Source organism: Phalangium opilio, unplaced genomic scaffold, assembly GCF_054372755.1.
Source record: "Phalangium opilio isolate 3A_F unplaced genomic scaffold, DU_Popi_V2 ptg000352l_1, whole genome shotgun sequence".
Classification (NCBI taxonomy): Eukaryota; Metazoa; Arthropoda; class Arachnida; order Opiliones; family Phalangiidae; genus Phalangium; species Phalangium opilio.
The window spans coordinates 7113615-7128325 of record NW_028324228.1 but is presented as its reverse complement, the minus strand read 5'-3'; the positions used below and the strand labels follow the sequence as shown (position 1 = coordinate 7128325).

Here is a 14711-nt window from a genome sequence, read left to right as displayed (position 1 = left end):
TTGACTTTTTACGTCACATCTGAGACCTCACAACACCGCTCCCGGATTGTCTCGAACCACCAACCTTTCAGTTAACTGCCGAACGCGCTAACCATTGCGCCACGGAAGCCCAAAGATTAAATGTTCGTCAGGTATTTTTAAAAAACTCTGAATTTTACGTTACATCTAAGACCTCACAATACCGCTCCCGGATGGGCTCGAACCACCAACCTTTCGGTTAACAGCCGACGGCGTTAACCATTGTGCAACGGAAGCCCAAAGATTAAATGTTCGTCAGGTATTGTGGAAAAACTTTGACTTTTTACGTCACATCTGAGACTTCACAACACCGCTCCTGGATGGGCTCGAACCACAAACCTTTTGAATAACAGCTGAACGCTCTAACCATTGCGCCACGGAAGCCCAAAAATTAAATGGTCGTCGGCTATTGTGGAAACACTTTGGCTTTTTACGTTACATGTGAGCTCTCAACACCGCTCCCGGGTGGGCTCGAACCACCAACCTTTCGGTTAACAGCCGAACGCGCTAACCATTGCGCCACGGAAGCCCAAAGATTAAATGTTCGTCAGGTATTTTTAAAAAACTCTGAATTTTACGTTACATCTAAGACCTCACATTACCGCTCCCGGATGGGCTCGAACCACCAACCTTTCGGTTAACAGCCGAACGCGCTAACCATTGCGCCACGAAAGCCCAAAAATTAAATGTTCGTCAGTTATTTTTAAAAAACTCTGAATTTTACGTTACATCTAAGACCTCACAACGCCGCTCCCGGATGGGCTCGAACCACCAACCTTTCGGTTAACAGCCGACGGCGTTAACCATTGCGCAACGGAAGCCCAACGATTAAATGTTCGTCAGGTATTGTGGAAAAACTTTGGATTTTTACGTTACATGTGAGATTTCACAACACCGCTCCCGGGTGGGCTCGAACCACCAACCTTTCGGTTAACAGCCGAACGCGCTAACCATTACCAGACGGAAGCCCAAAAATTAAATGTTCGTCAGGTATTGTGGAAAAACTTTGACTTTTTACGTCACATCTGAGACCTCACAACACCGCTCACGGATGGGCTCGAACCACCAACCTTTCGGTTAACAGCCGAACGCGCTAACCATTGCGCCACGGAAGCTCAGAAATGAAATGGTCGTCAGGTATTGTGGAAAAACTTTGACTTTTTACGTCACATCTGAGACCTCACAACACCGCTCCCGGATTGTCTCGAACCACCAACCTTTCAGTTAACTGCCGAACGCGCTAACCATTGCGCCACGGAAGCCCAAAGATTAAATGTTCGTCAGGTATTTTTAAAAAACTCTGAATTTTACGTTACATCTAAGACCTCACATTACCGCTCCCGGATGGGCTCGAACCACCAACCTTTCGGTTAACAGCCGACGGCGTTAACCATTGTGCAACGGAAGCCCAAAGATTAAATGTTCGTCAGGTATTGTGGAAAAACTTTGACTTTTTACGTCACATCTGAGACTTCACAACACCGCTCCTGGATGGGCTCGAACCACAAACCTTTTGAATAACAGCTGAACGCTCTAACCATTGCGCCACGGAAGCCCAAAAATTAAATGGTCGTCGGCTATTGTGGAAACACTTTGGCTTTTTACGTTACATGTGAGCTCTCAACACCGCTCACGGATGGGCTCGAACCACCAACCTTTCGGTTAACAGCCGAACGCGCTAACCATTGCGCCACGGAAGCTCAGAAATGAAATGGTCGTCAGGTATTGTGGAAAAACTTTGACTTTTTACGTCACATCTGAGACCTCACAACACCGCTCCCGGATTGTCTCGAACCACCAACCTTTCAGTTAACTGCCGAACGCGCTAACCATTGCGCCACGGAAGCCCAAAGATTAAATGTTCGTCAGGTATTTTTAAAAAACTCTGAATTTTACGTTACATCTAAGACCTCACAATACCGCTCCCGGATGGGCTCGAACCACCAACCTTTCGGTTAACAGCCGACGGCGTTAACCATTGTGCAACGGAAGCCCAAAGATTAAATGTTCGTCAGGTATTGTGGAAAAACTTTGACTTTTTACGTCACATCTGAGACTTCACAACACCGCTCCTGGATGGGCTCGAACCACAAACCTTTTGAATAACAGCTGAACGCTCTAACCATTGCGCCACGGAAGCCCAAAAATTAAATGGTCGTCGGCTATTGTGGAAACACTTTGGCTTTTTACGTTACATGTGAGCTCTCAACACCGCTCCCGGGTGGGCTCGAACCACCAACCTTTCGGTTAACAGCCGAACGCGCTAACCATTGCGCCACGGAAGCCCAAAGATTAAATGTTCGTCAGGTATTTTTAAAAAACTCTGAATTTTACGTTACATCTAAGACCTCACATTACCGCTCCCGGATGGGCTCGAACCACCAACCTTTCGGTTAACAGCCGAACGCGCTAACCATTGCGCCACGAAAGCCCAAAAATTAAATGTTCGTCAGTTATTTTTAAAAAACTCTGAATTTTACGTTACATCTAAGACCTCACAACACCGCTCCCGGATGGGCTCGAACCACCAACCTTTCGGTTAACAGCCGACGGCGTTAACCATTGCGCAACGGAAGCCCAACGATTAAATGTTCGTCAGGTATTGTGGAAAAACTTTGGATTTTTACGTTACATGTGAGATTTCACAACACCGCTCCCGGGTGGGCTCGAACCACCAACCTTTCGGTTAACAGCCGACGGCGTTAACCATTGCGCAACGGAAGCCCAACGATTAAATGTTCGTCAGGTATTGTGGAAAAACTTTGGATTTTTACGTTACATGTGAGATTTCACAACACCGCTCCCGGGTGGGCTCGAACCACCAACCTTTCGGTTAACAGCCGAACGCGCTAACCATTGCGCCACGGTAGCCCAAAAATTAAATGTTCGTCAGGTATTGTGGAAAAACTTTGACTTTTTACGTCACATCTGAGACCTCACAACACCGCTCACGGATGGGCTCGAACCACCAACCTTTCGGTTAACAGCCGAACGCGCTAACCATTGCGCCACGGAAGCTCAGAAATGAAATGGTCGTCAGGTATTGTGGAAAAACTTTGACTTTTTACGTCACATCTGAGACCTCACAACACCGCTCCCGGATGGTCTCGAACCACCAACCTTTCAGTTAACTGCCGAACGCGCTAACCATTGCGCCACGGAAGCCCAAAGATTAAATGTTCGTCAGGTATTTTTAAAAAACTCTGAATTTTACGTTACATCTAAGACCTCACATTACCGCTCCCGGATGGGCTCGAACCACCAACCTTTCGGTTAACAGCCGAACGCGCTAACCATTGCGCCACGAAAGCCCAAAAATTAAATGTTCGTCAGTTATTTTTAAAAAACTCTGAATTTTACGTTACATCTAAGACCTCACAACGCCGCTCCCGGATGGGCTCGAACCACCAACCTTTCGGTTAACAGCCGACGGCGTTAACCATTGCGCAACGGAAGCCCAACGATTAAATGTTCGTCAGGTATTGTGGAAAAACTTTGGATTTTTACGTTACATGTGAGATTTCACAACACCGCTCCCGGGTGGGCTCGAACCACCAACCTTTCGGTTAACAGCCGAACGCGCTAACCATTACCAGACGGAAGCCCAAAAATTAAATGTTCGTCAGGTATTGTGGAAAAACTTTGACTTTTTACGTCACATCTGAGACCTCACAACACCGCTCACGGATGGGCTCGAACCACCAACCTTTCGGTTAACAGCCGAACGCGCTAACCATTGCGCCACGGAAGCTCAGAAATGAAATGGTCGTCAGGTATTGTGGAAAAACTTTGACTTTTTACGTCACATCTGAGACCTCACAACACCGCTCCCGGATTGTCTCGAACCACCAACCTTTCAGTTAACTGCCGAACGCGCTAACCATTGCGCCACGGAAGCCCAAAGATTAAATGTTCGTCAGGTATTTTTAAAAAACTCTGAATTTTACGTTACATCTAAGACCTCACATTACCGCTCCCGGATGGGCTCGAACCACCAACCTTTCGGTTAACAGCCGACGGCGTTAACCATTGTGCAACGGAAGCCCAAAGATTAAATGTTCGTCAGGTATTGTGGAAAAACTTTGACTTTTTACGTCACATCTGAGACTTCACAACACCGCTCCTGGATGGGCTCGAACCACAAACCTTTTGAATAACAGCTGAACGCTCTAACCATTGCGCCACGGAAGCCCAAAAATTAAATGGTCGTCGGCTATTGTGGAAACACTTTGGCTTTTTACGTTACATGTGAGCTCTCAACACCGCTCCCGGGTGGGCTCGAACCACCAACCTTTCGGTTAACAGCCGAACGCGCTAACCATTGCGCCACGGAAGCCCAAAGATTAAATGTTCGTCAGGTATTTTTAAAAAACTCTGAATTTTACGTTACATCTAAGACCTCACAACACCGCTCCCGGATGGGCTCGAACCACCAACCTTTCGGTTAACAGCCGACGGCGTTAACCATTGCGCAACGGAAGCCCAACGATTAAATGTTCGTCAGGTATTGTGGAAAAACTTTGGATTTTTACGTTACATGTGAGATTTCACAACACCGCTCCCGGGTGGGCTCGAACCACCAACCTTTCGGTTAACAGCCGACGGCGTTAACCATTGCGCAACGGAAGCCCAACGATTAAATGTTCGTCAGGTATTGTGGAAAAACTTTGGATTTTTACGTTACATGTGAGATTTCACAACACCGCTCCCGGGTGGGCTCGAACCACCAACCTTTCGGTTAACAGCCGAACGCGCTAACCATTGCGCCACGGTAGCCCAAAAATTAAATGTTCGTCAGGTATTGTGGAAAAACTTTGACTTTTTACGTCACATCTGAGACCTCACAACACCGCTCACGGATGGGCTCGAACCACCAACCTTTCGGTTAACAGCCGAACGCGCTAACCATTGCGCCACGGAAGCTCAGAAATGAAATGGTCGTCAGGTATTGTGGAAAAACTTTGACTTTTTACGTCACATCTGAGACCTCACAACACCGCTCCCGGATGGTCTCGAACCACCAACCTTTCAGTTAACTGCCGAACGCGCTAACCATTGCGCCACGGAAGCCCAAAGATTAAATGTTCGTCAGGTATTTTTAAAAAACTCTGAATTTTACGTTACATCTAAGACCTCACATTACCGCTCCCGGATGGGCTCGAACCACCAACCTTTCGGTTAACAGCCGAACGCGCTAACCATTGCGCCACGAAAGCCCAAAAATTAAATGTTCGTCAGTTATTTTTAAAAAACTCTGAATTTTACGTTACATCTAAGACCTCACAACGCCGCTCCCGGATGGGCTCGAACCACCAACCTTTCGGTTAACAGCCGACGGCGTTAACCATTGCGCAACGGAAGCCCAACGATTAAATGTTCGTCAGGTATTGTGGAAAAACTTTGGATTTTTACGTTACATGTGAGATTTCACAACACCGCTCCCGGGTGGGCTCGAACCACCAACCTTTCGGTTAACAGCCGAACGCGCTAACCATTACCAGACGGAAGCCCAAAAATTAAATGTTCGTCAGGTATTGTGGAAAAACTTTGACTTTTTACGTCACATCTGAGACCTCACAACACCGCTCACGGATGGGCTCGAACCACCAACCTTTCGGTTAACAGCCGAACGCGCTAACCATTGCGCCACGGAAGCTCAGAAATGAAATGGTCGTCAGGTATTGTGGAAAAACTTTGACTTTTTACGTCACATCTGAGACCTCACAACACCGCTCCCGGATTGTCTCGAACCACCAACCTTTCAGTTAACTGCCGAACGCGCTAACCATTGCGCCACGGAAGCCCAAAGATTAAATGTTCGTCAGGTATTTTTAAAAAACTCTGAATTTTACGTTACATCTAAGACCTCACATTACCGCTCCCGGATGGGCTCGAACCACCAACCTTTCGGTTAACAGCCGACGGCGTTAACCATTGTGCAACGGAAGCCCAAAGATTAAATGTTCGTCAGGTATTGTGGAAAAACTTTGACTTTTTACGTCACATCTGAGACTTCACAACACCGCTCCTGGATGGGCTCGAACCACAAACCTTTTGAATAACAGCTGAACGCTCTAACCATTGCGCCACGGAAGCCCAAAAATTAAATGGTCGTCGGCTATTGTGGAAACACTTTGGCTTTTTACGTTACATGTGAGCTCTCAACACCGCTCCCGGGTGGGCTCGAACCACCAACCTTTCGGTTAACAGCCGAACGCGCTAACCATTGCGCCACGGAAGCCCAAAGATTAAATGTTCGTCAGGTATTTTTAAAAAACTCTGAATTTTACGTTACATCTAAGACCTCACATTACCGCTCCCGGATGGGCTCGAACCACCAACCTTTCGGTTAACAGCCGAACGCGCTAACCATTGCGCCACGAAAGCCCAAAAATTAAATGTTCGTCAGTTATTTTTAAAAAACTCTGAATTTTACGTTACATCTAAGACCTCACAACACCGCTCCCGGATGGGCTCGAACCACCAACCTTTCGGTTAACAGCCGACGGCGTTAACCATTGCGCAACGGAAGCCCAACGATTAAATGTTCGTCAGGTATTGTGGAAAAACTTTGGATTTTTACGTTACATGTGAGATTTCACAACACCGCTCCCGGATGGGCTCGAACCACCAACCTTTCGGTTAACAGCCGACGGCGTTAACCATTGTGCAACGGAAGCCCAAAGATTAAATGTTCGTCAGGTATTGTGGAAAAACTTTGACTTTTTACGTCACATCTGAGACTTCACAACACCGCTCCTGGATGGGCTTGAACCACAAACCTTTTGAATAACAGCTGAACGCTCTAACCATTGCGCCACGGAAGCCCAAAATTTAAATGTTCGTCAGTTATTTTTAAAAAACTCTGAATTTTACGTTACATCTAAGACCTCACAACACAGCTCCCGGATGGGCTCGAACCACCAACCTTTCGGTTAACAGCCGACGGCGTTAACCATTGCGCAACGGAAGCCCAAAGATTAAATGTTCGTCAGGTATTGTGGAAAAACTTTGGATTTTTAGGTTACATGTGAGATTTCACAACACCGCTCCCGGGTGGGCTCGAACCACCAACCTTTCGGTTAACAGCCGACGGCGTTAACCATTGCGCAACGGAAGCCCAACGATTAAATGTTCGTCAGGTATTGTGGAAAAACTTTGGATTTTTACGTTACATGTGAGATTTCACAACACCGCTCCCGGGTGGGCTCGAACCACCAACCTTTCGGTTAACAGCCGAACGCGCTAACCATTGCGCCACGGTAGCCCAAAAATTAAATGTTCGTCAGGTATTGTGGAAAAACTTTGACTTTTTACGTCACATCTGAGACCTCACAACACCGCTCACGGATGGGCTCGAACCACCAACCTTTCGGTTAACAGCCGAACGCGCTAACCATTGCGCCACGGAAGCTCAGAAATGAAATGGTCGTCAGGTATTGTGGAAAAACTTTGACTTTTTACGTCACATCTGAGACCTCACAACACCGCTCCCGGATGGTCTCGAACCACCAACCTTTCAGTTAACTGCCGAACGCGCTAACCATTGCGCCACGGAAGCCCAAAGATTAAATGTTCGTCAGGTATTTTTAAAAAACTCTGAATTTTACGTTACATCTAAGACCTCACATTACCGCTCCCGGATGGGCTCGAACCACCAACCTTTCGGTTAACAGCCGAACGCGCTAACCATTGCGCCACGAAAGCCCAAAAATTAAATGTTCGTCAGTTATTTTTAAAAAACTCTGAATTTTACGTTACATCTAAGACCTCACAACGCCGCTCCCGGGTGGGCTCGAACCACCAACCTTTCGGTTAACAGCCGACGGCGTTAACCATTGCGCAACGGAAGCCCAACGATTAAATGTTCGTCAGGTATTGTGGAAAAACTTTGGATTTTTACGTTACATGTGAGATTTCACAACACCGCTCCCGGGTGGGCTCGAACCACCAACCTTTCGGTTAACAGCCGAACGCGCTAACCATTGCGCCACGGTAGCCCAAAAATTAAATGTTCGTCAGGTATTGTGGAAAAACTTTGACTTTTTACGTCACATCTGAGACCTCACAACACCGCTCACGGATGGGCTCGAACCACCAACCTTTCGGTTAACAGCCGAACGCGCTAACCATTGCGCCACGGAAGCTCAGAAATGAAATGGTCGTCAGGTATTGTGGAAAAACTTTGACTTTTTACGTCACATCTGAGACCTCACAACACCGCTCCCGGATGGTCTCGAACCACCAACCTTTCAGTTAACTGCCGAACGCGCTAACCATTGCGCCACGGAAGCCCAAAGATTAAATGTTCGTCAGGTATTTTTAAAAAACTCTGAATTTTACGTTACATCTAAGACCTCACATTACCGCTCCCGGATGGGCTCGAACCACCAACCTTTCGGTTAACAGCCGAACGCGCTAACCATTGCGCCACGAAAGCCCAAAAATTAAATGTTCGTCAGTTATTTTTAAAAAACTCTGAATTTTACGTTACATCTAAGACCTCACAACGCCGCTCCCGGATGGGCTCGAACCACCAACCTTTCGGTTAACAGCCGACGGCGTTAACCATTGCGCAACGGAAGCCCAACGATTAAATGTTCGTCAGGTATTGTGGAAAAACTTTGGATTTTTACGATACATGTGAGATTTCACAACACCGCTCCCGGGTGGGCTCGAACCACCAACCTTTCGGTTAACAGCCGAACGCGCTAACCATTACCAGACGGAAGCCCAAAAATTAAATGTTCGTCAGGTATTGTGGAAAAACTTTGACTTTTTACGTCACATCTGAGACCTCACAACACCGCTCACGGTTGGGCTCGAACCACCAACCTTTCGGTTAACAGCCGAACGCGCTAACCATTGCGCCACGGAAGCTCAGAAATGAAATGGTCGTCAGGTATTGTGGAAAAACTTTGACTTTTTACGTCACATCTGAGACCTCACAACACCGCTCACGGATGGGCTCGAACCACCAACCTTTCGGTTAACAGCCGAACGCGCTAACCATTGCGCCACGGAAGCTCAGAAATGAAATGGTCGTCAGGTATTGTGGAAAAACTTTGACTTTTTACGTCACATCTGAGACCTCACAACACCGCTCCCGGATGGTCTCGAACCACCAACCTTTCAGTTAACTGCCGAACGCGCTAACCATTGCACCACGGAAGCCCAAAGACTAAATGTTCGTCAGTTATTTTTAAAAAACTCTGAATTTTACGTTACATCTAAGACCTCACAACGCCGCTCCCGGATGGGCTCGAACCACCAACCTTTCGGTTAACAGCCGACGGCGTTAACCATTGCGCAACGGAAGCCCAACGATTAAATGTTCGTCAGGTATTGTGGAAAAACTTTGGATTTTTACGTTACATGTGAGATTTCACAACACCGCTCCCGGGTGGGCTCGAACCACCAACCTTTCGGTTAACAGCCGAACGCGCTAACCATTGCGCCACGGTAGCCCAAAAATTAAATGTTCGTCAGGTATTGTGGAAAAACTTTGACTTTTTACGTCACATCTGAGACCTCACAACACCGCTCACGGATGGGCTCGAACCACCAACCTTTCGGTTAACAGCCGAACGCGCTAACCATTGCGCCACGGAAGCTCAGAAATGAAATGGTCGTCAGGTATTGTGGAAAAACTTTGACTTTTTACGTCACATCTGAGACCTCACAACACCGCTCCCGGATGGTCTCGAACCACCAACCTTTCAGTTAACTGCCGAACGCGCTAACCATTGCGCCACGGAAGCCCAAAGATTAAATGTTCGTCAGGTATTTTTAAAAAACTCTGAATTTTACGTTACATCTAAGACCTCACATTACCGCTCCCGGATGGGCTCGAACCACCAACCTTTCGGTTAACAGCCGAACGCGCTAACCATTGCGCCACGAAAGCCCAAAAATTAAATGTTCGTCAGTTATTTTTAAAAAACTCTGAATTTTACGTTACATCTAAGACCTCACAACGCCGCTCCCGGATGGGCTCGAACCACCAACCTTTCGGTTAACAGCCGACGGCGTTAACCATTGCGCAACGGAAGCCCAACGATTAAATGTTCGTCAGGTATTGTGGAAAAACTTTGGATTTTTACGTTACATGTGAGATTTCACAACACCGCTCCCGGGTGGGCTCGAACCACCAACCTTTCGGTTAACAGCCGAACGCGCTAACCATTACCAGACGGAAGCCCAAAAATTAAATGTTCGTCAGGTATTGTGGAAAAACTTTGACTTTTTACGTCACATCTGAGACCTCACAACACCGCTCACGGTTGGGCTCGAACCACCAACCTTTCGGTTAACAGCCGAACGCGCTAACCATTGCGCCACGGAAGCTCAGAAATGAAATGGTCGTCAGGTATTGTGGAAAAACTTTGACTTTTTACGTCACATCTGAGACCTCACAACACCGCTCACGGATGGGCTCGAACCACCAACCTTTCGGTTAACAGCCGAACGCGCTAACCATTGCGCCACGGAAGCTCAGAAATGAAATGGTCGTCAGGTATTGTGGAAAAACTTTGACTTTTTACGTCACATCTGAGACCTCACAACACCGCTCCCGGATGGTCTCGAACCACCAACCTTTCAGTTAACTGCCGAACGCGCTAACCATTGCACCACGGAAGCCCAAAGACTAAATGTTCGTCAGGTATTTTTAAAAAACTCTGAATTTTACGTTACATCTAAGACCTCACATTACCGCTCCCGGATGGGCTCGAACCACCAACCTTTCGGTTAACAGCCGACGGCGTTAACCATTGCGCAACGGAAGTCCAACGATTAAATGTTCGTCAGGTATTGTGGAAAAACTTTGGATTTTTACGTTACATGTGAGATTTCACAACACCGCTCCCGGGTGGGCTCGAACCACCAACCTTTCGGTTAACAGCCGAACGCGCTAACCATTGCGCCACGGAAGCCCAAAAATTAAATGTTCGTCAGGTATTGTGGAAAAACTTTGACTTTTTACGTCACATCTGAGACCTCACAACACCGCTCACGGATGGGCTCGAACCACCAACCTTTCGGTTAACAGCCGAACGCGCTAACCATTGCGCCACGGAAGCTCAGAAATGAAATGGTCGTCAGGTATTGTGGAAAAACTTTGACTTTTTACGTCACATCTGAGACCTCACAACACCGCTCCCGGATGGGCTCGAACCACCAACCTTTCGGTTAACAGCCGAACGCGCTAACCATTGCGCCACGGAAGCTCAAAAATTAAATGGTCGTCAGGTATTGTGGAAAAACTTTGACTTTTTACGTCACATCTGAGACCTCACAACACCGCTCCCGGATGGTCTCGAACCACCAACCTTTCAGTTAACTGCCGAACGCGCTAACCATTGCGCCACGGAAGCCCAAAGATTAAATGTTCGTCAGGTATTGTGGAAATACTTTGGCATTTGACATTACGTTTGAGATCTCACAACACCGCTCCCGGGTGGGCTCGAACCACCAACCGTTCGGTTAACAGCCGAACGCGCTAACCATTGCGCCACGGAAGCTCAAAAAATAAACGGTCGTCAGGTATTGTGGAAAAACTTTGGCTTTTTACGTTACATTTGAGAGCTCACAACACCGCTCCCGGGTGGGCTCGAACCACCAACCTTTCGGTTAACAGCCGAACGCGCTAACCATTGCGCAACGGAAGCCCAACGATTAAATGTTCGTCAGGTATTGTGGAAAAACTTTGGATTTTTACGTTACATGTGAGATTTCACAACACCGCTCCCGGATGGGCTCGAACCACCAACCTTTCGGTTAACAGCCGACGGCGTTAACCATTGCGCAACGGAAGCCCAAAGATTAAATGTTCGTCAGGTATTGTGGAAAAACTTTCGATTTTTAGGTTACATGTGAGATTTCACAACACCGCTCCCGGGTGGGCTCGAACCACCAACCTTTCGGTTAACAGCCGAACGCGCTAACCATTGCGCCACGGAAGCCCAAAAATTAAATGGTCGTCGGCTATTGTGGAAACACTTTGGCTTTTTACGTTACATGTGAGAGCTCTCAACACCGCTCCCGGGTGGGTTCGAACCACCAACCTTTCGGTTAACAGCCGAACGCGCTAACCATTGCGCCTCGGAAGCCCAAAGATTAAATGTTCGTCAGGTATTTTTAAAAAACTCTGAATTTTACGTTACATCTAAGACCTCACATTACCGCTCCCGGATGGGCTCGAACCAACAACCTTTCGGTTAACAGCCGAACGCGCTAACCATTGCGCCACGAAAGCCCAAAAATTAAATGTTCGTCAGTTATTTTTAAAAAACTCTGAATTTTACGTTACATCTAAGACCTCACAACACCGCTCCCGGATGGGCTCGAACCACCAACCTTTCGGTTAACAGCCGACGGCGTTAACCATTGCGCAACGGAAGCCCAACGATTAAATGTTCGTCAGGTATTGTGGAAAAACTTTGGATTTTTACGTTACATGTGAGATTTCACAACACCGCTCCCGGGTGGGCTCGAACCACCAACCTTTCGGTTAACAGCCGAACGCGCTAACCATTGCGCCACGGTAGCCCAAAAATTAAATGTTCGTCAGGTATTGTGGAAAAAATTTGACTTTTTACGTCACATCTGAGACCTCACAACACCGCTCACGGATGGGCTCGAACCACCAACCTTTCGGTTAACAGCCGAACGCGCTAACCATTGCGCCACGGAAGCTCAGAAATGAAATGGTCGTCAGGTATTGTGGAAAAACTTTGACTTTTTACGTCACATCTGAGACCTCACAACACCGCTCCCGGATTGTCTCGAACCACCAACCTTTCAGTTAACTGCCGAACGCGCTAACCATTGCGCCACGGAAGCCCAAAGATTAAATGTTCGTCAGGTATTTTTAAAAAACTCTGAATTTTACGTTACATCTAAGACCTCACAATACCGCTCCCGGATGGGCTCGAACCACCAACCTTTCGGTTAACAGCCGACGGCGTTAACCATTGTGCAACGGAAGCCCAAAGATTAAATGTTCGTCAGGTATTGTGGAAAAACTTTGACTTTTTACGTCACATCTGAGACTTCACAACACCGCTCCTGGATGGGCTCGAACCACAAACCTTTTGAATAACAGCTGAACGCTCTAACCATTGCGCCACGGAAGCCCAAAAATTAAATGGTCGTCGGCTATTGTGGAAACACTTTGGCTTTTTACGTTACATGTGAGCTCTCAACACCGCTCCCGGGTGGGCTCGAACCACCAACCTTTCGGTTAACAGCCGAACGCGCTAACCATTGCGCCACGGAAGCCCAAAGATTAAATGTTCGTCAGGTATTTTTAAAAAACTCTGAATTTTACGTTACATCTAAGACCTCACATTACCGCTCCCGGATGGGCTCGAACCACCAACCTTTCGGTTAACAGCCGAACGCGCTAACCATTGCGCCACGAAAGCCCAAAAATTAAATGTTCGTCAGTTATTTTTAAAAAACTCTGAATTTTACGTTACATCTAAGACCTCACAACACCGCTCCCGGATGGGCTCGAACCACCAACCTTTCGGTTAACAGCCGACGGCGTTAACCATTGCGCAACGGAAGCCCAACGATTAAATGTTCGTCAGGTATTGTGGAAAAACTTTGGATTTTTACGTTACATGTGAGATTTCACAACACCGCTCCCGGGTGGGCTCGAACCACCAACCTTTCGGTTAACAGCCGACGGCGTTAACCATTGCGCAACGGAAGCCCAACGATTAAATGTTCGTCAGGTATTGTGGAAAAACTTTGGATTTTTACGTTACATGTGAGATTTCACAACACCGCTCCCGGGTGGGCTCGAACCACCAACCTTTCGGTTAACAGCCGAACGCGCTAACCATTGCGCCACGGTAGCCCAAAAATTAAATGTTCGTCAGGTATTGTGGAAAAACTTTGACTTTTTACGTCACATCTGAGACCTCACAACACCGCTCACGGATGGGCTCGAACCACCAACCTTTCGGTTAACAGCCGAACGCGCTAACCATTGCGCCACGGAAGCTCAGAAATGAAATGGTCGTCAGGTATTGTGGAAAAACTTTGACTTTTTACGTCACATCTGAGACCTCACAACACCGCTCCCGGATGGTCTCGAACCACCAACCTTTCAGTTAACTGCCGAACGCGCTAACCATTGCGCCACGGAAGCCCAAAGATTAAATGTTCGTCAGGTATTTTTAAAAAACTCTGAATTTTACGTTACATCTAAGACCTCACATTACCGCTCCCGGATGGGCTCGAACCACCAACCTTTCGGTTAACAGCCGAACGCGCTAACCATTGCGCCACGAAAGCCCAAAAATTAAATGTTCGTCAGTTATTTTTAAAAAACTCTGAATTTTACGTTACATCTAAGACCTCACAACGCCGCTCCCGGATGGGCTCGAACCACCAACCTTTCGGTTAACAGCCGACGGCGTTAACCATTGCGCAACGGAAGCCCAACGATTAAATGTTCGTCAGGTATTGTGGAAAAACTTTGGATTTTTACGTTACATGTGAGATTTCACAACACCGCTCCCGGGTGGGCTCGAACCACCAACCTTTCGGTTAACAGCCGAACGCGCTAACCATTACCAGACGGAAGCCCAAAAATTAAATGTTCGTCAGGTATTGTGGAAAAACTTTGACTTTTTACGTCACATCTGAGACCTCACAACACCGCTCACGGATGGGCTCGA

The 14711-nt window shown here is 47.3% G+C and overlaps 7 non-coding genes across 7 annotated transcripts; all 7 read right to left on the bottom strand.

Annotated features, from left to right (window-relative positions):
• Positions 1–474: 474 nt before the first annotated feature.
• Positions 475–547, bottom strand: TRNAN-GUU (transfer RNA asparagine (anticodon GUU)). The gene has a single exon. It is a non-coding gene; the product is annotated as a tRNA-Asn (tRNA).
• A 1683-nt stretch (positions 548–2230) lies between these two features.
• TRNAN-GUU (transfer RNA asparagine (anticodon GUU)) lies at positions 2231–2303 on the bottom strand. The gene has a single exon. It is a non-coding gene; the product is annotated as a tRNA-Asn (tRNA).
• Positions 2304–4281: 1978 nt separating this feature from the next.
• Positions 4282–4354, bottom strand: TRNAN-GUU (transfer RNA asparagine (anticodon GUU)). Its single transcript has one exon. It is a non-coding gene; the product is annotated as a tRNA-Asn (tRNA).
• A 1832-nt stretch (positions 4355–6186) lies between these two features.
• TRNAN-GUU (transfer RNA asparagine (anticodon GUU)) lies at positions 6187–6259 on the bottom strand. Its single transcript has one exon. It is a non-coding gene; the product is annotated as a tRNA-Asn (tRNA).
• A 4620-nt stretch (positions 6260–10879) lies between these two features.
• TRNAN-GUU (transfer RNA asparagine (anticodon GUU)) lies at positions 10880–10952 on the bottom strand. The gene has a single exon. It is a non-coding gene; the product is annotated as a tRNA-Asn (tRNA).
• A 956-nt stretch (positions 10953–11908) lies between these two features.
• On the bottom strand, positions 11909–11981 carry TRNAN-GUU (transfer RNA asparagine (anticodon GUU)). The gene has a single exon. It is a non-coding gene; the product is annotated as a tRNA-Asn (tRNA).
• Positions 11982–13226: 1245 nt separating this feature from the next.
• Positions 13227–13299, bottom strand: TRNAN-GUU (transfer RNA asparagine (anticodon GUU)). Its single transcript has one exon. It is a non-coding gene; the product is annotated as a tRNA-Asn (tRNA).
• Positions 13300–14711: the final 1412 nt, after the last annotated feature.